The sequence below is a fragment of the Manis javanica genome, chromosome 7 (assembly GCF_040802235.1).
Source record: "Manis javanica isolate MJ-LG chromosome 7, MJ_LKY, whole genome shotgun sequence".
NCBI lineage: Eukaryota > Metazoa > Chordata > Mammalia > Pholidota > Manidae > Manis > Manis javanica.
The window spans coordinates 16,117,425-16,139,520 of NC_133162.1; the positions used below are offsets into that span (position 1 = coordinate 16,117,425).

At 45.6% G+C, this 22,096-nt stretch overlaps 1 long non-coding RNA gene across 2 annotated transcripts; it reads left to right on the forward strand.

The window, feature by feature from the left end:
- Positions 1-1,475: 1,475 nt before the first annotated feature.
- LOC140850554 (uncharacterized) lies at positions 1,476-2,812 on the forward strand. Of its 2 annotated transcripts, XR_012133488.1 has the most exons (4): positions 1,476-1,634; positions 1,768-1,829; positions 2,113-2,490; positions 2,639-2,812. It is a non-coding gene; the product is annotated as an uncharacterized lncRNA (long non-coding RNA). The 2 variants fall into 2 exon arrangements; XR_012133487.1 differs by having other exon boundaries at positions 1,476-1,829.
- The last annotated feature ends 19,284 nt before the right edge of the window (positions 2,813-22,096 follow it).

The window sequence follows — 22,096 nt, forward strand, 5'->3', positions numbered from 1 at the left end:
ACCCCTACTTTTTATTTACCAAATTTCTTCTCATCCTGACCTCATTTGCTATCACCTATGTGATCTTAAGAAATTGAGAGGTATATTAGGTATATTTGGTAGAGCTGTCATAACAAAGTATCACAAAGTGGTTGGCTTAAACAACAAAAAATATATTGTCTCACACTTCGGGAAGCTAGCGGTCTGAAATCAAGGTGTTGGCAGGGTTTCCTTCAGAGAGCTATGGGGGGAGGAGCTCCTCCAGGCCTCTCTCCTTGGCTTGACTATGGCCATCTTCCTGTTCATGTGGCATTCCTCCTGGATGTGTGCCTTGTGTCTAAATTCCCCTTTTTATAAGAACACCAGTCATTTTGGGTTAGGGTCCACCCTAATGACCTCATGTTACATTGATTACCTCTGGAAAGACCCTATCTCCAAATGAAGTCACATTTTGAGGTACTGGGGGTTAAGACTTCAACATATGAATTTGTCAGGAGTGTGGAACAAAATTCAACTTGTAGCAAGAGGCACTGATGGTCAGAATTGTACTGCTTTAGTCCATGATCAGAATGATTTGATTTTGTGTGCAGAGATAGTTAATCAGGGCTGTACGAAGAAGAGAGGTGTGTGCTAAAATAGGAAGCAGGGCCTACCATTATCAGGGTGCTTGCACTACCTTCCTCTAAGAGAGCACATGTTTTGTGAGGGGGCAAAATGTACAGGTCTTGTGGATGGCGGGTATGTTTTTAAGAATACACCATATCTGTTAGAATAGGCTAAGTTTTGCTGTGGTAACATACAACTCCACAATCTCAATGGCTTACAACCACAAGGTTTGTGCCTTGCAACGTGTATACTGTGGGTCATCTGTAGAAGAAAAAGACATATGGCAAGTCAAGCAGAGCCCTTCTCGGATAGAAGATACACATTTCACTGGCCAAATGAAGTCACCTGGCTGAGTCGGGTGTCAACAGGCAGGAATGTGTAATCTTCCTGCATAGAAGGTCATTGCCAGGAGAGACCCTGAATATAGGCAATCAGAAATCCAATCTACCTCACAGACCCAAGCACCATGACCTTATCTCTAAAAGAAGCACTTTCATGTGGTTTCGGGCCTCTGCTTCACTGTTTCACTTCTCATTGAGTAAATGGGAATCATAAAATGTTCCTTATTTCCTTACAGGGCCATTGAGTAAACTAACCATGAGACTAAAAATGAAACTGCTTAGCTAACGATTCTTAAAGCACCCCAGGGACAAAAGACATAAATCTACGATATTTGGGATGTAAAGTAAATTACAATTCATGTCAACTGAAAAGACAGGTGGTCAGTGATGAATCAGGTCTTTCCCCTGAACTCCTGGGAAGAAACCCAGCCTGGTTTGGTCAGTGGGCTCAGCAGGGCAGGGCCCACAAAGATAACCTAGGCAACTGGGAGGCCTGGGAGGGACTGGTCATCTCACTGGCAGGTGAGATCACTCACCACAATGGACTAGTTCCTTCCACCAGCTCCCCTTATCCAGCCGTCTTCTTGGCTAGTGCGGGTCCAAACACTGGTCCACTTTATTTCTTTAATTTCTATTATTATTAAAGAAAAATAAATAGAGCAGTATTGCTACCTGCATTTTGTAGCTGAGAAAATAGGCTCAGAATTGGTAAGCAATATCAAGTTCAAGGTAACATAATAAACAGACACATAGCATCTCTTTTAAGCATTTTAGATACATTAATATTCAATCCTTGCAACAACTGTATGAGGTGGCTGGTCTGACTATTCCCATTTTACAGACGAGGAAAAGGAGGTACAGAGAGGTTAGCTAATGTGTCCACCACCACACAACTCTTGAGCGGTGAGTCTTGTGGAACCCTGGTGTTGAACATCCTAAAATGCATGTTTTTCTCCCCTTATTGTAACATTCCTGAAATTGGGGGTGTGTCTTTTAATTGATAGCATATCATAGTTGAGGAGTCATCATTTTTTCTGTCTTAGGGATATGCAAAGTAACGGTGCATGCTAACATTGATGACATCTTATTTACGATCAATGAAATATGAGACATGATTTCTTCTTGACCTACCCCTCCCCACTTCCACTCATCAATTTTGAGATTTAACAGTACTTCTCCATTCCAGATGTAGGAGAAACTAGGCATGGATCTACCATCCTTCTTTCCCCATCCTTCTAGCCCTCTGGGTGAAAATGCTGGAGATGCCAACGAAAGTAGCCAGTTTGGATGCAAGGCAGTGAGCATGGCGCGGACCAGTTCTGTGCATGATTTGGGATCAAGAGGAGCTGTGCTGGCTTGCATTTCCATAGGACCAGAGCCCTGGCTGGAGAGCCCAGCACTCATCACCCACTTGTGTTCCTCTGTTCCGAGAGCAAACCTATTCTCTGAAGCTCAGAGATACAGCCAGGAAACACGAATAGGAACTTGGGGGCAACTGCAGAAGGCACGTCTAAGGCACTGCTGTTACTGAACAAGACACGAATCTGTATCCATTTCTTGGGGGGTAAGTACTACCACATGTGTCTAAAACTCCCACATCATTTAGTCTGTGTTGACATGAATCCCCTTGGAAGAGTTAGCATTTGGTTAGGTAAACGTTTCCCCTCTCCCTCCCCTCCTCACCTCCCTCATTCTGGAACAATATCTTGCAGATGTTGGAACAAGCCGATGACTCCTTCCCACACTGGAATGCTGGCCTGGGAAGAATGCAGCAGAGCCTCTGGCCGCCTGTGACCCTCAGCTATGACGGGCCTCCTACATTCTCCTGCTTGTGCATCGAGCCTTTGGCTGCTCTCTGCCAAGTATTAAGTGCTTGTTCCACAAACCTGGTGTAGATTATCACTTCGCTGTATAGATGTATCTAATAGAATTAAATAGTTGGCTCCTGACCAGTAACAGATGTGCTTCATATAATGCAATAATAATGAGATTGAAACCACCATGTAATATCAGGGGAAGAGTGGAGGGCAACTTGCATCTCTCTAGTTTTTAAGCCAGCTTGGAGGAAAACGAAACTAGGGAGGATGGCCATTTATTTGCACCGAGTGAGCCGAGTCTGTGTGCTTCAGATTCCCAAAGGTGTGCTTTTTGCAGCCATGTGCATATCCATGCACACCCATGACCTGGGGTGAGAGGCAGACAGGATGGGAATGGGGATGGTGATGCTGGAGGTGGTGCACCGATCCAGCTTGAGGACCACCTGCCCACTCCTCCCAGCCTTCTGCTGCCCTGCTTCAGGGGCAGTAACGAGATCATCATGACTGTACTCTTGCCGGCTGCTCCAGATAAGGGAAGACCAGAGAAAGCCTGAGCTCAGGAGGTCAGCCATATGGGCAGTGGGGAAGACAGAAGTGTGACGAGGACAGAAGGAAGTCAGGCTGCTGCTGGGCAGGGCCCCAGTGTTCCTGGGAGAGGGGGAATCCAGTGCTCTCTTATGATGGTTGTGCAGTTCCAGAACCTTCCTCAAAATTAGGACAAGCTGATTTCTTGGGACATCAGGGCCCCAAGAGTTGACAGGTCTGGTTTCCTAAGACTGCTAGTCAGGAGACCCAGATGGGAGTATGCCTACAGGGAAGGAGTAGCCACACTTGACCCTAGAGGTCAATGGGCAGCCACAGAGGTGGAATTCTTTCTATATAACAAGCCTTAATGGGAATTCAGAACGGGGGTTTTCTCGAGTGCTCTGATCTGTGGCTGTACCGTCTGCCCATCTTCTCCCCCCATTGTCCTCCTTTTCTCTACTCCTCCATATCGATTCTCTATCAGTTAGTTATTGTTGAGTAACAAGCTTCTGAGGATTCCCCGGAAGAATGGTAACACACAGAAAGCCTGGATGTGAGGGGACAGCCTATAATCTCTGAGAGGTTGGGTAGCAAGAGATGAAAGTCACAATGAAAAACCTGATATTGAGAGGAGTCCAAACAGGACAGGGGCTCCTTCATGCTCTGGGCGCAGAGGTACAACTGAGGCCAAGACAGGAGGTAAACAGGCCCAGCTTGTCAGGTGAACAATACCAAGGGCAACATAGTCAAGCATTTCCAACAGCACCAAAAGATCTGAAAAGCAAAAGGAAATCTGCCTGGCACATAATAATTGATCAGTGAATATCTGTGGACCGATTGGCCAGGAAACTATTCTAAGGGACCAAAGAATCTCAAACAAAGATTTAGGAACAAGGAGGGTTATTGAAGCATATTTGTAGATGTGGAAACAAACCAAATGTTCAACAATAGGGAGATGATCCAATAAATATGGCACATCCATATAATGGCATATGATGCAGTTATTTAAAATAATGTTTTAATTCAACTTTTATGACTAGAGCAGAGGCTCAGCATGTCATTTGAAATGAAAAGGTAGGATACAAAACTGTATGCAATATGATCCCAAGTAGGAATAAAACAAGTGTGGTTTTAACTGTGGTTATGGGAGATTTTTGTATCTCTATGCTTTCTATATTTTCCATGTTTTTCATAATGAGTCTCTATTTCCTTGATGACTATAAAAATAACTGAAGTTCTGAAAATATGTGGATCTTAATTTTGAAACAGGGACCAAGATATTAACTTCTTAAGTCTCAGACACCTCTGTATATTCTCATATATGCTCCTCTATTTTCATTGGTAGCACTGACCCCATATCATGTGTCATGGGCTGTGGCTCATCTCTCTCCCCCAACAAAATGTAGACTCCAGGAGGGTAGGGATTTTGCCTGTCATGCCCACTGAGGTGTCCCCAGCACTCACCACAGCCTCACAGACAGCAGACCCTCAGGAAATATTTGTTGAATGAATGAATGAACCCACTCAAAGGGAATTCCCTTTTCCTTCTACCGAGTCAACAAGTATCCAAGAGCATCAGTTTTAGGAGCTCCTTGATTGACCCACTGGGAGAATTGTTAGGATCAACTTTAATGTGTAGGTTTTCGCTGCCTCCAGTGACTACAGATAGCCTATCAGGGACTTAGTAGGGTGCTAAGCACTATGGTGAACAAGAAGACGGTAAGTACCTAACTGTTTATATCTCAGGACAGGGCATTCAACAGATCCAGGCAGGAAACTCGATTACAGAACACAAAGAACGGCTGCTACTTTTCCACCAAGACAGCTCCATCCTTGAGCTCTTCAAGAACCAATAAGATTGTTCTTGGCCTCCTGCACCAATTGGGAGTTCAGCCCCAAATACTCAGCCCACCCACGTCCTCCCGACCCATCCTTTTAGAGTGACTGATGAATGTTCCAGTCCTCTGTACTGTTTTCCACCACATGGAACTCACTTGATTGCATCTCAGCCAGTTCCTTGTCACAGATACAGGTCCAAGCAGTAACCACTCCGTTAGTTACCGTAGTTAACTACAGTTATTCTGATCTATTGTTCATCCCTGTCTGGGTTACTTTCCCAGGCACATCAAGATAACCTTTCATTTCTTTTCTTTCTTCTTCTCCCTTCTCTCTCTCTCTCCCTCTCAGTCCTATTTTGAGCTTTTCTCTTCCCCTCAGAAAGTCTCAGATACCACTAAAAGGCACATGAGTAATATCAGTAACAGAAAAGGAAAAAGAAAGTACCTAGCAAAATTCATCTTAAAGAGCATATTCACTCTTTAAGGTCCTTGAGAGTATTCCCAAGATTCAAATCAGAATCTTCTCATTATTCTGTAATTAAACCTCCTTCCCACATCCACCAGAGCCTGAGACAGAGAACATTAGTGTCTCCACCAGGGGTCTTATTATTCTCTCGTTTCATTATAAGTGAAGTTTTCCACTATTTTTTTAAAAGCACGTTTATGCAGTACTTTACTTTGTAATAACAATGGCTACTGTTTATTGAGCTCTTACTCTTGCCCAGACAGTGTGCTAAGGACTGGGACCACCTCAATTATTTGATTACCTCGCAACCCATGAGCTAACACTATTATTGTCCATTTTCCAGATGAAGAAACTGAGGCTCAGAGAGAGTAAGCTACTTGCCTGCAGTCATCCAGTTAGCCTCTTCTTAGGCTGATTGGAAAGAATAACCACCACTCCTAGCATATCAGGAAATACATATTTCTGTTCCAGAGGACAGACAGACAGACAGACAGACAGACACACATACACACACACACACGCACGTCAAGACCACAGTGTGCTTCTGCTTCTTAGAGGAGGCAAGAGTCAACGTGTGGAAGAGTCTGAATCTGGTGGCTTCTGGTGACAGATCAATGGATCCAGCTCTGGATTAATGGAAGCTCTTGACCACTCACAGCCTCAGTGATTGGTCCACTGAGTGGTCCAAGGTGAACTATAACTCAGGCTAGACCAATCAGGTCCTCCCCTAAGGTTTCAAAGATTGAAACTGGGAGGAAGTCCTCTCATCACAGAAAGGCTCTGAACAAGGGGTTGTGGAGGGAAGAGGGGACCACCTACTTGTAGGAGGAGAGATTGGAGCTAAGAAGAGAGAAGCAGAAACTAGCAGCATCAGAGAAGGAAGGAGGAGAGAATGAGACAAATCCAGTTATCCCCCTGCTCTTTCAGTTTTGTGAGCTGCCCCCTTAACTTCTTCTTCCTGTAATTGAGGAAACAGATCTGGGAACAGTGAGGATACTTGCTCAAGGTTATGCATTAAGCTGGTGGCACAGCCTGGAGCACAAGTCCCTAACTCCCAGCGCAGGAATCCTAGGGGCACCCACCTGTCTGGAGGACTGAGGAACACCCGAGGGTTGAGAAGGGAGAAGGGAGGACTGCTCTGTGCTGTTGGTTGTGCCCATGGCTTAGTCACACGTGCCGAGCTCCTGCCCCAGCCCCATGCCTGCTGCCTGCCTGGCTTAGCGGCAACCCAGTCAATGCCTCATTAACTGAATCCACCTGTGGGCACTTTATTTAATTATCTCAACTGGAATGGAGTCAAGATGCTGGAGTTAATGTCCTTCCTCTTTCTGAGAGCTAATTATCACCTGTAGCCTGGCCCCAGGCTCATACAGAAGGGGTCACCAACAGCACTGTAAATGTGTTGACCGAGTTGAGAGCATTCACTCTCTCTCATTTTGGTGGGAAATGTGAGTTAAACATGACAGAAGGTCAGAAAGCATCTGGCCCAGTGCCTGCCTCCCGAGGTTAGAGCACTGTGCCCTGGGTCATTCATTTCCAACTCCAGGCTTGGCAATAGGAAGTGCCCGGAATCCTGCTCCTTTGGAGCACCGTGTGCCAGCCCTCCTCGGCTATTATCACACGCTCTCGCGACGCGGAGGGGATTTGTACCTGCACTCCCGCCCAGGGAAGGTCTGTTGGCTCAGAGAGGTGAAGTGATTTGCCTGGAGTTTTATGCATAGATGGCTGGGCTAGGATTCAAGCTGCTGGCTGGTTAATGCCATAGTCAGACCTTTCCCTTGCCTTCTCTGCCTCATGGTGGATAATTGATTACCTTTTGTGTACCAAACACTGTGACCAGTTTTGGAAATATAGATATATTTACTTTTTACATATCCATTTCCTTCAAGGAGCTCACATAAGGTCCTTTTGGTGTTAAAATAATTATATTATCCTGATACTATACAAGTGAGGTGCTGCAAAGAGCACATACAATGGGGGAATCAAAGGTGTGGATTTGGTTTCCAGCTCTACCCCTCCCTAAATGTATGACCTCCATGAATTGGTCACCTTTTCTTACCTTGGCCTTCCCAGCATGAAACTCATCCCATCTGCCCTGTCTCATGGGGTCCCCAGGAGCTCAAGTCAGATAACATATGTGGAACTCTGTTTACGAACGCAAGGCTTTGTTTGTTGTGGGAACTATTATCATTGGGTGGATTCCAGGATTGACTTTGCTCCTCAAGGAGATGGAGGCCTCACTGTAGCATAATTCACAAGCAAGAGGTCTTGGCTCATACAGTAGGGCCCAGAAATGGGAGCAAGGTTCCTGCTTAGGAGTTCTTTCTTCTGCCTTATGCAGATCCACTGGTGAATAGAGAGTCCCTCTGTGCCTTTTAAATGACCTGCTGCTGAATAAATAATAAACAAAAAATCATAATTTACTCTCAGACTTGCTGGAACTGGAATTTAAGATGATTTCTTCTCATCTTTGCCCAGATTATCGTTCCAGGGAAACTTTTGGTTTTGTTAAACATCAGTCGCCTGTGTCATTATCGTTAGTTCCTCCTTCCTTTGTGGTGTATCAGGAGGGTATTTGGGGGAGGGGGTGCCCACAAGGGAGAAATAGAATTGCCTTTACTAGACCAATGTGCTGGTCACCTTACAGCCAGAGTGACAGGCACCACTGTCTGTTTCTCTGAAAAAGCTCTTGATATAAACACCTACAGAGGTTACTCGGTGTCAGACCACCCATACCCAGGGTGACCGACTCGTCCCAGTTTGTCTGGAACATTCCTGGTTTGGGCACCGAAGTCCTTCTTCCAGGAGCCCCTTCAATCCTGGGCACACCAGGGTGTCGCTCCACCCACACTTAACATTCCCCCTCTGGGGCAGACGCACAGTGGGGCAGGGGCAGCTCTGCTACCCAGAGTGCCTCCCCCTTCTCTATCATGTGGGAAGTTTGCTTACTTTTCCAAGCCTTGGTTTCTCCATCTATAAATGGGGATTTCAGCACAACCTGCCTTCTAGGTCATTGTGAGGAGAAAATGAACACGCATACAGAGCGGGCACATGGAACGAGGAATCCTTAGTTATCGTCACTGCCTGGCGCTGGTCTAAGGAACTTACACTCAAATCAAGGAGACAGGACAAAACCTTAAAAGGTAGTTCAGATCCTTTTTACTCTTCCCTCCCTCACAGCTCCTTGCTCCCCAACTCTGCCTGCACCCCCATCCCCTGTTTCATATTCCCTCATCCAAGGATGCATGATGCTGTTTCTTTCACAGTGCATTATTCATTTCCTGGCAGGGAGTGCTGTGCTCATAAGAATTAACATTTGGGTTTTATTTACTGGCTTACAAAGTGCCAGAATTGCATGGGGGATGCAGTTGCACAAACCCTCTTGATGGGAAATCAAATGACAAATTGAGAAGAAGAGGGTCTTGGGGATCAAATAGCAAACCCTTCACAATCCTTGTTTGAAAACTCAGTCCCGGCTGATTTATTGCCACTTCCAAAGTGGTACAGGGGAGGGACCGAGGCTTTCTCTGGAGTTCCCTCATTGACCACCAAATTGAACAGTTAGACCTGTTCCTAGTCTTACATGAGATTAGTCACAGGATATTTCATTTTAAATCCACCGGAATGTTTTCTTAAATCAGACAAGACTCAATGTTTATGGCTGTTTTACTGGAATTCTCTTTGGCTCCAGGATGGATTTGAAAATTAAATACATTTCCTTTTGGTGACCTGGGGCCGAGCTGGAGGAAGATGAGGCCTTAGGCTTGGGCCAGCAGTAACTTGTCAGGCTCGTTCCAAGAAGTCTGTCCCATTGGCCAGCCTTCCTGAGCACCTGCAGTGCACCACAGGGCCAAGCCAGGCACCTCAGCCCTGCAAGCCCTCCTTCCATGACCTGCTCACCGGCGTACCATGGGAAACTGGAGATGCAACACAAATGTTTTGCAAAATTAAAAAGGTGGGGTGAGCTCAAGCCATTTGGCAGAGAAGTGGAAGGCTCACATGGGGCTTCTTTTCACATCAGAGCTTTCTTTTTGCCTGTGTGGAGGTAAAAATAGAGTATTCTTATCAAAGTAACTGTGGCCAGAGGTTGCAGAATTTGTCAGATATGGTAGGTTGCTATTTCGCTTCTTCACAGAGATCAAGAGATGAAAGAGGGGCAGTCACAGAGAAATGATGGTGAGATGAGATTATGAAAAGATTATGAAGAGACACCAAGAGAAACGTGGGTAATTGCCTCAAACTAAGACTCTATTCTCTAAAGCCTACAGTGATTTCCCTGGAGACCGATGAAATCCTAAAGGTGGGTATTTCTCATTTTATAATTTTGACTGAGTTCTATTTTAATTGATCATTTCTGCCTCTTTCCTTATATACTTTTTGATCTGTGGATCATAGAACCACCTCAAATAAGAAACAATTCAGCTAGTGGCACTTTCTATAAAGACAAACTCCTTGAATTTGAATCTAGCTTCAGCCATTTATCAGCTGTGTGTCTCTGGACAAGTTACTTAATGTCTCTGTAGCTCAGTTTCCTCCGTAATACAGTGCATATAAGGGTAGGACCCATCTCATAGAGTTGTTGAGAAGAGTAAAGTATATAACCTGCTCAGATGTGCATAGCAAGTTCTGGAAAAGTGCTTGCTGCCTAAACCATACTCAATCCAAAAGGTTGATATCACCACAGTTTGTGTTTCAGTATGACTCCATCCACACAAGAGTGAGAATGCCTCAAACAGGCTGTCAGGTGAGTGGAGATGGGGCTTAACTGAGTGTGTCTCCTCTGGGAGGACCAAAGCTCTGACAAGGCCAGCTGGAGGTATAATCATTTAAATAAGTTCCTGGTTCTGTTGTGTCAAGGGCTGGAAATAATAGAAAACTCCATTTGAGTGGCCCTAAACACTAAGAAACACATTATATCCCAAGGCTTCCAGAAGTACCGAGTTGGCTGAGCTTTCAGGTTGGCTGTGGCCGATCGACTAGGTCATCAAGGACCCATCACTTCCTTTCTTTCCCTCTGACATCCATAGGGTTGGCACCATCCTCAGGGAGACTTCCTTCATGATTGTAATATGACTGGCATGGGCAATCCAGGTGAAATGTTTCTCTGTTGTGTCCATCAGGAGATAATATAGGGAGACCCTCTGTGGAAACACTTCATTAAGAAGAAAGGAGACTTTTTCCCAAGCCTCCAGCCCATCTCTTCTCATATGGTATCATCTTCAGTTGAGTCAATAATCATTCCTGAATCTATCATTGGCTGGAAGGATGGGATTACCCCTTGAGCTGTGGTCAAATCACCAAACAGCACTACTGTTACTCAGTTAGGGGAGGAGCAGACAGACACTGGAGAGCCAGCCTCCTTGTCCACCATCCTGCAGTTTAGGTGCCCCCCACATTAGATGGTAATTAATGCCAGGGCTGTAGACCTTTCCAGGAGTTTCAGAAAGTTCTATTATGTCAGTTAATTCCATCGACCACTCTGTACAGTAGAATTGCTAGGTGTGGAGTTCTGAAGATGAGCTTTTCAAAGATATGTAATGGTGAACATAAAGTTAACTGTGTGTCTCCTCCATACCAAAGCTTTCAGCTTTGACTTAAATATTATCTTGGATTAGATACAATATCTGGACACTGTCCTCCAAGTCTTCCTCTATAGTAATCAGTGAGAACAGGGTTGACTTGTGACTAGTTCACTACTGCATTCTATGTAACCTGGCCAATAGTTACTTAATCAGTATTTATTGAATGCATTAACTGCCCATCCTCACCCCTGCCAAAAAAATTTCTGGGTTCAGTTCTTTTTTTTAATTTATGTTCATAGTCTTTGTTCCTCTTGCTCTAAATTCTCACTCTCTTTCTCTCTGCTTCTTAGCAGCCTCAGTGACCTAGAAATGACCACTTCCTCTAGGAATAACAATAGCTTCCCTTCATTTATTGGGCACTTACTATATGTCCTGTCTGATGCCAAGCACTTCACACACATTGCCTCATTTAATGTTTACCAAATCCTGTAAGGTAGGATTTATCTATAGGTGAAGAAAATGTCTCACCAAAGGCTACATAATCTATAAACAGGAACAGAATAAAGATTCAAGCCCAGAGAGCTACCAACGCCTGGCACCCTAACTACTCCGTGTCCTTCCCAGACTTCCCAAGCTCACAGAACTCCCTTCCAGTGTTCTTCTCTGGCCTATGCTCTCCTCTTGTTTCCTAATGTCTATGTGTAAGTTTCACTTACCCCATGCCATGTTATGCTCTGAAGGCCAGAGTGCTGTATTTTTGTACCGCCGGGCCCCTAACACGTACCCTAGCAGAGTTTCCTGTTCCTGGGTAGATTTCATTTGAGTCAAATTGCATGCAGGGCCCTGGCCTCTGGACAGCCCAACCGCAGCCCATGTGTGGAGACAGCTGAGGCTTCCCATGGCCCAGCCTGTGTGTGTTCTGTGTCTTGGCCAAGCCAGCTTGCAGCAGGCCACTGCCTCAGACAATCACTCTAGAGTGCAGTTCAGTGTCCATCTGAATAAAGCATGAAGTCAGCCATGGGTCCCAGGATGACGGGCTTGGCTTGATTCTCTTCAATACAAGCGAGCTCAGTGACCCTAGCCTCTGGCCCTGATGTCAACCTCTGTGCCTCATGCTGTCCATTAGAATGTTGGTCAATGTGTGCATAGCTCTTCTAGGCTAGGGAGGAGCGCCCAGGCTATTAGAGAGCACCAGGACATTGGACTCTTCATCTTCCATTAAAGGAACTAGGAAAACTCTTGACCTCTGGCTAGAGGCACAGGAATGGAACAATTTACAACTGCTTGCTATGGGTCATGTCTCCCAGGGCATGCTTTAAGAGCTTTTGGCTGGGCCACACATATACACACAATCTGCTCAACACATCCCTGACCACTTGTTCCCAGAGCCCAGCCAAATTTAGGGCAATTGTGTGGTCACTGCTCTTTAGACCAGCCATTGGGGAAGTTGGAGGAGCTACAGCTGGCTGAGTCTTCGAGAAACCAAAAGCAATCACTGACAGCTGGATGCCTTGGGATTGGGTTCTGTAGCCACAGTCATGGGAGAGAAAAGTTGGGAGTGATGGCAAGGACAGAAAGAGAGTTTATTACTCCCTTCCTACCAGTTCTGCAGAACAGAAGGCAGAGACCTCTCCGCCACCAAAGCAGAGAACCCAACGGGTGAGTTACGTTCTGCCACTGAGACTGTGGAGCTTTGTCTGGCCCTGTCCTTTTCCCCTATGACTATGAAGGCAGAAAGACCAAGGGAGCAGCACCCTCTCCTCCATTTGGCTCAGCACCCAGTTTTCTCCCTATTCAAGATCTCCAGCCCTCAGGGAAATGAAGAGATTAGGAGATTCAGGAAACAAAGGACAGAATTTCCTAAGGAGTCACCGAAGTCCGTATGTGTGGTCTTTGTATGAGATAAAAAGGCAACAGGATATTTTCTCTCATCCCTTATGCTCAATATAAAGCCACTTGGGAAGAGATAAAGATTTGATAGAGGAAAAAACACACAAAAGAAAATGGTTTGAATAAATCAGAGAAACTGAGTGATCACAATAAATGTAAATGTATCAAAGCCATCATATTAAAGAATAAAGACCTTACGGTTGAATTTTTTAAATACCCCAATCTGGCTTTTTTTGTACTCAGGAGCAATGCTTAAAGATTAAAAAACAACATACAAGTAGGTCGAAAATGAAGGAGTGATAACACAGGCTCCCAGACAATGGGGACGTGGGGCTGGAAAGCAGAGAGAGTGGCTACCAGCCATCTTCCAGGCCCTCAGGGACAAACTGTTCTTAGACTGAGGACATGCAACTTTCACCTTTGTTCAGCAGAGCTGCTGCTCTGTCATCTCTAGTCACTTCCAGTCTGGAGGCAACAGAATGATGGGGAAGAAAGAGAAAACAAAGCACATTTCATCAACGGCTGAGTATCAAGTGCAAGGGCTAGCCGCACTTGACACAACCCTGACTTTTCTTAACAGGGATTTTTGCCTTTACCTCCAGAGTGAGACTCTTCTTCACCCAACCCCCACCCCATTCACTCCAGCTCTTGTGATGAATCCACAGTTTGAAGTGTGTGTCTTCTGAAGCCTGGGCTATAGGTCAGGGAAACCTCAGTGGCAGGCTGACCTCTAGTGAACCCCAGATAGTCAACCAAAGGGACACTGAGAATTAAGTAAGGCACTGGCACCTCTGAAAATTGCACTAGATACCCAGCCAAAGTGGGAAGGAGTCCTGTGTACAGCAGAGAGATCTGTGGTTGGACAAGTCTCCAAGTTCAGAACAGCTCTTTGCTGCAGAAACCATAGCCACCTTTTCCACCATGCTATATGGCACAAGATTTTGTTCCTTAATTTTGGGATTATGGGGTGGACACTAACCCACACTTGGGCCTATGGGAATTCCTTGTCCTAAGAGGGTCCAGAAGAGCAGAGACTAGTCTTCAAGGCAGGAGCATGGCAGAAAAAGATGGCAAGAGGAGTGGTGCAATCTGAGGTAGCACAGCCAGATTCATGCCCTGCCTCTACTGCTTCCAGGCTGTGCTACCTTAGCCAGGTTACTTAGCCTCTTTGTGCCTTAGTTGTTTCATCTGTGAAATGAGGACAGTAACTGCATCCATATCATAGGACTATTGCAAGGATTAAATGAAATATAAAACCCCTAAAAAAAGTGCCTAGCTCATATAGACATTCATGAGTAGCAATTGCCATTATCATATCATCATTATTACTATAGAATGCCCGGGATTGGGAGTCAGTCTGCCTGAGTTCTAGGCCCGGGTCTACAACTAATGTTCATCCTGGGCTTGGAACAGCACACTGGGCCTCAGTTTTCCCATCTTTAAAATGGCAGTTCTATACTTCCTCAGGAGTGTCATAAGGCTCAAATGAGGTAAGTACTAAAGTACTTGGGACAATGAAAAACTCTAAGAGAGTTCTCAGACATCATTCGGAATGAGCAGGCAGCCACCACATACAGTTCGGGTCACTGGCTAGTATTGACTCATCCTCAGCACCCCATGTGACTTTTCTCTCTCCCAACTCTTCTTCTTTCTGAGATTCTGGAGACTCAGATTGCTCACACTGAAGTGTCTGATATGGCTGCCAGGACTTCCGTTGCTGTGGCCTGTCTTCTAGTATCCTCAAGGAGACTTAGGAGATGACAAAGAATATTCTATCTTCTAGAACCTCAGAAGACTTCATTGACTTTATCAATTTCATGCTGTGTGACTGGACACTAAGGTCTTTAGAATAACTCTCAAAAATGGACCTTCTGAGCAAAGCCTACCCAAGAAAGAGAAAAATCCTCACTATGACAAGATTCATTATCATTATTACTATTTTTTTAGTATTATTTTTAGCAAACATTATTATGATTAAGATCACAATAACAAGAATTTGTTATAAGCCAGGTGCTATGCTGAAAGCAGAGCAGGCATTGATGTATTGATGTCTTACAACAGCCTTCTGAGGGAAGTGCTGGCATTAGACCACTTCACAGATGGTGAAACTGAAGCTCAGGAAAGGAGAAAGCAGCCCCCTCTGATGCTGTCGCCCTCTTCTGGAATGCGGTGTCCCTGGGAGCATGTCTCCTGTCTTCTCCTGTTGCATCTGGATGTGAAGACCCTGAGCAGGGAAGGATTTGGGCTGAGCTGATCATCTAGGCACTGTGGTGCTGCTGGGGTCCCCCACCTCAGGTCTACCATTAAAAAATTTTCAAAAGTACATTGCTTTCATTATTTTCTTGACCCTAAGGACAGCATGTTGAGTTACTCATAAGCCAGCTCTTGGCACATTATCATCATTGATAGATTGATTCATTCATTCTTTTATTTCTTCCTTTTGATCCTTATATTCCATTTCCATTTCTTTCCTCCCATAAGCAACTCTTCTAAAGTATTTAATGTGATCTTCTGTTTTCTATGTATTGCTGCATTATGTGCACCTACTTTTAATTTGGGTAAATTATACTTATCTATGTCATTCTACCGCTCCTTTTGAAAAAACGTTTTTACGCTCCATCCATGTTGGTGGATGCATACATATGCCGAGTGCACTCATTCTAAGTTGGGTAGTTTTCCAAGAGAAGGGTGAAGCAAGCAGGATGAAGGGCATGTGGGTTGTTTCATCAGCAAGTCAGTGCAGGAGTTTGAGGGAACCAAGGGGAAGGTTCTGCCAAGCAAAGCAGCTCTGTGCTCTCTCCAGCTCACACACTGACCTAGAAGTACAGAATGGATTCCTGCAGATGCTGCATTCAACAATGTCAACCAGAAAAGGAGGAAGGAAAGAAGCAAGGGATGGAGGGCAAGCAGAGTGTATTCTGATCCAGTCATTTCCACGCTGACAAAACCATATCTTCGAGGATGTCTGTGGTGCCCGGCCTCACACAGCCCCACCCAGGTTGCACAGCTGACATTGTCAGGAGTGTGTTATGGCTCTGTGGCTGCAGGCCACTTCTCTATCAAGTCATAGAAGAGTTTCCCTCTCTTGGGCGTAGAAATTTGGCCTGAGGGGCTGCAAAAGCTGGGGGAAAGGGGATCATCAGAAGTGACCCAGCCTTTTGGCAGCTCTTCTTGCCCTCTCTGCATCTACACAGAACCAGAAGAATGGGCTGACTTTTTAATAAATCAAAACCAGTTTCATTCTTTAAAATTGAAATTTCACAGGTCATCAGCCTACCCTGTGGCCCACTGCCCTTGAGTGGATGGAAAAATAATTGGAGTCATATGAGCCTGTTTGATTAGAAAAGTGAATGTGGTTTGGAGCCAAGGCCTGGATTCCTTATCCTTGGAGACTAACCTGACCTTCCTCTTCCCCAAACCTACTCTTTAGAGATAAAGCTGCCTTCCTGTCTTGGCACATTATCCCAGTTTAAGAGGCAAGATGTTGCCTACCTCTCCAGAGGCCAAAACTGTTCACAACCAGAATGGACACTTAAAAAGGGAAAATCTGAGCCACCTAACAGCGTCTCCACACCCGTGAGAGATGACTGCCTTACCCTCAGCCTCTACCCTCACCCTGCGGAAATGACCAGTTGTTTGGGTGCCCTGTAAACACATCTACACAGCACAGCTTCATCAATGACCTCAAGGAGCAGAGGTTGCTATGAAAAACTCCAGAAACGGTGGTACAGGAGAAGAGGGAGAGGCTAGGTGAACGGTTTCTTGTTACTCTTCTCTGAACATTTTCTGGGACATCTGACACATCGTTCCTAATTTAGCAGCGGCTGTACCAGATCAGGTCAGGGTTAGAGGAGCAATTAGTTTGCCATGTCCCACTTAACAGCAGACCAAGGAGTTAGGCAAAATCCCAGAAATCTATTCTTTGACTAGATCTTATACTCTCTTCATGGACATCCTAAGCTAATATGCAAAGAAATATGTATCAATAGTTAATGAATGAAAATGGCCCTCCCTTAGTGATGTTTCCACCTAGAAGTTCTGTAAGTTATGCTTTGAAAGTTGAGCGACCCTTAAACTTGAGGGACCTCTTCTAAGTTCTACAACAGTCTCCTCTCTCATGAGACTCAGCTAGTTACAAATCCCCCTGCTTCCTCTAAACCTAGAAACATGTCCATATTATCCTTAGGTTTTAAGTGGTGATCTTCCTTCACTGACTGGAAGAGGTTCTCCAGGGAGACCCTGCCTCCCATCCCACAAAAACAATCGCCCTTCAAAACAAAGAAATCAAGTCAAGCATCTTCTACGAGCACCTTGTAAGCCTAAAATCTACCAGCTCCAAAACACAGAGTGGGGAATTGGTGAGTGGCCACAGAATTGCCTCCGGCTGCCTGAGCTTTCCCGATAACCTATTATGATCCCACAAGCCAATCCCACAGCATATTGAATGCAGACCAGCAATGACCTCTAACAACGTGGACCCTAACAGCTATATGTCTCAGAGCCAGGGGAAGCTTAAGCCAGATGTGCATGCGAAATAGAGCTGGTAAATGGCTGAAGGGTTTTTTTTCTTTTTTTTTCCTTACCTCTGTTAAACATGTTTTTTCCAAGACCTCGAGCTATCTATTTGCTCTTTTTTTTTTTTTTTTTGTAGGCTTAGTGAGGTGAACTACCTTCCCTCCGTAGACCTCCCCTGCAAATTGCTTTTCAATAATCCCAACACAACCTCTGGCAGCTGTATTCTGCATAACAATGCAGCTCGAAAATGCATCACCTGCAATTATAACTCCAGCTTTGATGTAAGACCAATTTGAAGATAGAGAATCTGGGTCTAATTAAGGCAACTCAAGCTCAGTCTGATAAGGGCCACCTTCATTATATAGCTCAAGTGAGCTGAAAGCAGTCCCAAAGACTCAGGAATTGGTTGGGAATATTTCCCCGGAATATCAAAGCACATTTCATGTCAAACAGGATTCTGGCCTCAACATTAGCTTTTGTGGACTCACGGACTCATTAGCACTTTTCCCTTCCTACCTTCATCAACCTGTGCAAAAAATATTTCTCAGTGCTTTAAAGAGACAATGACAAGGGGTGGTCCTGTATCGGAAGATGTTTGCCCTCCGTCAATCAAATGATGTCACCACTACTTAAAACTCTCCAGTGGCTTCCCATTGCTTTAGAATAAAATCCCATATCCTTGGCATGGTCCACAAGGCCCTGCAGGGCCTGGGTCCCATCTGCAGTTCTAGCCTTATCTCACTGCCCACTTCCCTTGGTTCTGGGATTCAGCCTGCAGGCCTTATTTCTGTTCCTTGACCCCATGGAACTATTCCCATCTCACATTATTAGTATTTACTCTTTCCTCTGCCTAGGGTCTTGTTCTCTCTGCTCTTTGCAGCGTGGGCTCCTTCTCATGGTCTCAGACCCAATGACATCTCCTAGAGAAGCTCTCCCCTGCCCACTCCACTTACAGGAACCGCAGCCCTCCCCTGCTTCTTCCCCTTTCAATCCTTCAGGCCATCTTTTCATTCACATTTAAAATTTCAATAGTTCCTCTCTCTGAGTAGAGCTCCATGGGAAGCTCCCTGGTACCTAGTAACTACTGGGCACTCAATACAAAATGATAAAATGAATAAATTGACAAAAGGCCTTTAGTTGCCGGACTGATACATTAAGCAAAGCCATTGTTACCATCACTGTACCGACAGTTGGGGTCTGAAGGGAGAGGGCTCAGATGCTCCTTGCCATGCTACAATGCCCTCTCCGAAGTCATAAAGGAGTGTCCCCAGCCTCTGCTGTGACACCTCTGGTGACAAATAATCATGTTGGCCATGGGAGCCCGTTTTCCACAAAGCTATCTTGAATCACCATGAAAAAAATTCTAGGACAGACATTTCTCAAAAGCACTCTCTGCAGTGTGACGTGCCTGAACCAACCCTCCCTGGCGGTGAGCAGGATGCAGGCAGAGCTGTCTGTTTGGCTCTGGCTCCACATAACGAGCCTTGAAGCCACATTCAGAGTCATTGTGAAGAGTCTGATGTTTATGATGACATCTAGCATTTATTGAGTATATACCACGTGCCTGCATCATGCTAACCGCGGAACACCTTCAATGTCATTTAATGCTCACAACAACCCTAGGAGGTAGGTGCTAGTTGTTATTTCCATTTTACAGATAGGGAAATGACACTCAGAGAGGTTAAGTAAGTTGCCCTGAGTTGCACAGCTAGCTCACTGTGAGTCAAGGTCTAGTTCTGCCTCTGCTTCCTAATTCCCTCAACCCGATTTTGCTCCATTTTGAGTCTGAAGACCTTGGAAACCAAGCATGGATCTCCATAGGTGTCAGAAGGAAGATGCCAGTGCCGAAGTGTATGTTTCTGCAAAGCATGAGGCAATTTGCTGCCCTTCCCTGCCAGCACTGTGTGCGCTAATGAACGAAGTCCGAGAGTGAAGGCAGCGATTATGAAGAGCAGGCTGGGTCTGAGTTCAGTCTGGGGAACTCAGGGGCTGCCCCCATTGGTGCGCTGTGTATGTGATCTCTCACTTTGGCAGCCCAATCAATTGGGTGTTTCTCTGCTTAAAAATCACTGGGATAAAATGTTTCCTTTTCTATAGTCAGGGCATGTGCTTGGCCCTTCAGGGGGCCTTCGAAAAGGGCTGGTTTTGTATTTAAGAGTAAAGCATTGCTATCAAGAAGTTTTAATATATATTCTCTAGCAACTGAGAGATGACACTCGCCTCAGAACCTCCTAAAAGAGATGCTCTGAAGGGACTTAGAGGCATCCCAGGGGGAGGAAGGCCAGTGTCAGGCTCCTGGCTGAGGAGGGGCAACTCTGGGAGTCGGAGTGATGCCAGAGTCAGGGGAGAGAGGCCTTATGTTCAGAAAAGTCAGAGGAGGCAGAATGCAAGGCAGCGAGGCTCCAAGGGGAGTTTACAGAGTCCACATGGACAGAAGCTACCCTGGTGGAGGCTGTGTGAACAACTGTCCAGAGGGCCTCGGGGGTATATTTAGTGAGTCAGGGGGTTAGGAGGGTAGGTGGTGCTTTGTCTATTCTGCTTCGGCAGTAGTGCCCTCAGAGCTTCCTACCTGCCTTAGCAAATGACTTTGCAGAACCGGACACAGGGTACAGTGTGGTCTCCAAGGCAAAACCAGAATTTCTGCATAGTAGGGCTTAGGGGTGGTTGGTGGTGGAGACACACAGGCTAAATTTAGCCTTGAGTTCACCAGTGCCACTGGGGCTCGGTTCCTTCTTGAAGCATCTTCTTTGTGGCCCTCTAGGGAAGGGACCAAGTAGCTGTTCCTATAAAATCGTTGCCTCTTGGTGAAGGCAGCAGGTGGGGGCTGGGTGAGGAGGGGGGGGGTGGAGAAAGAGAGAGAGATCTGAAGAAATCCATGGCATCAATGGGAAAGTTCTTGATGTTTGAATCCTCTAGGGAATTAAAAGGCTAACCTACCTGTGCATAGCTGGAAAAAACCAATTCAGACAAATAGCTGGTCAGTTAATAGGAAAGAGCCAGAACCAGTTAACATACTTGTTTTCCTGAAGAATCTAATCAATTCACTCAAGGCTATTGATTCTCCCTCCCTAACGGGTGTATGTAATGTTTGTTTCTGGAAGTTTCCCCAGCTATTGTTTACAGGGGAAGCACAGCAGTTCCCTCATATTGAAAACAATGGCAGCTATCATTTTTTCTTTTTTTTTAAGAGTAGAACTTAGAAGAGAGAGGGATAAAGCCATCATAACATCACTGCCCACTTCTCCTCAAACTCTCTCTAGGTCAGGAAAGAAAATTCTGGAACCACCCCAGTCCTCTGCAAACTGAGAACAGTCCATTTTCTGACTATAGATCTCAGATAGTGATCTGAATCTTAAATAACAGTTTCTAACCTCGAGGTCAACCATTGAATCAACTGTCATATTTGTTAAGAGGAAAGTAGTGGTAATTTCATATTTCAATAGAATTTTTGAAGAAAATGTGACATAATCTGAAAAGATGGTAAATTTCTTTGTAAAAGGCAAAGAGTCAGTGAATTTTCTAAATCAACAACTCATGCATTTGTATGAAAAATAAAAACATTTGGTAGCACACAGGTGAATACTTTTAAGTAAGTAAGTACGAGGGGAAGTAGATGAAATCGTCCTTGTCCCAAAGACAGTGGACACTGTGCTAGCACAGGATGGGTTTGCACCTATCCCTACGAAGTTAAACAAATGAGACAACTACTTCTGTGGCCAAATCCCATTTCCCCCAGTATTCAGATAATCAGAGCTACCGCGAATTTCCCTAAATGGGCAGAGGGCTTGGTTTTAGAGGGTTCCTGTAGCATTATAATCTGCCTGCAGCTTCCTGACGCCAAGTTCGCACCACCTGGCAGAGCGATGGGCCAGGAGCCCTCCCCGCTGCCCCCTGGCTGGGTCTGGGTTGGGAGAGGTGGCCTCAGAAGGTTATTGATGTGGAGTCTTCGGTGCATTGGAAAATCTCTTCAAGATTTCTAATGCCTGCTTCCCGAAGATCATTAGCTGAGTCTTCAGGTATATTCAATATTTTCAACTTAAGAGGGAGAAGAGGCAAGTCGATGCCATTGTCCTAGGATCTTTTCATATGGAAGCTTTTCAAATACAGAAGCACACTGTAAATTATTCCACCACAGCCAGGACCCTCCCCCAGCATGAAGACTGGATCCCATAAAGCCTGCTTGACATTTGTAACCTGCTCTGAACAGGCCTCAACCTGCCTGCAGAGGGTGTGCTGTGCTGAGAGGGGAGCAAAGCACGGCTTGTGGGAAAGCCCAGTGGTGTCTGCCCAAGAAGGGGGGTCCCACTCCCAGAGGGCCCACAGCCCTCTTGCCCAGCATGTGGTGTGTGGCCCCAGGCCCCACGGCGGGCAGGAGACTCATGGTGGCTGGTGACATGGAGCACTAGCTGTCTTCCCTGACGACTTGAGAACCCCCAGCTGCCCCCTGTCCTGACCCTGAAGTGGCCCCCCATGACATCACTGCTGGTCTGTTGGGAGCCTGCCAACCTGTGCACCAGTCTGGGCTTTGGTTTCCCCATCTGTCAGGTACATTTTTTGAAGAGATAGTTTCCCAGGTAACCCCAGAATTTCCCTTCTA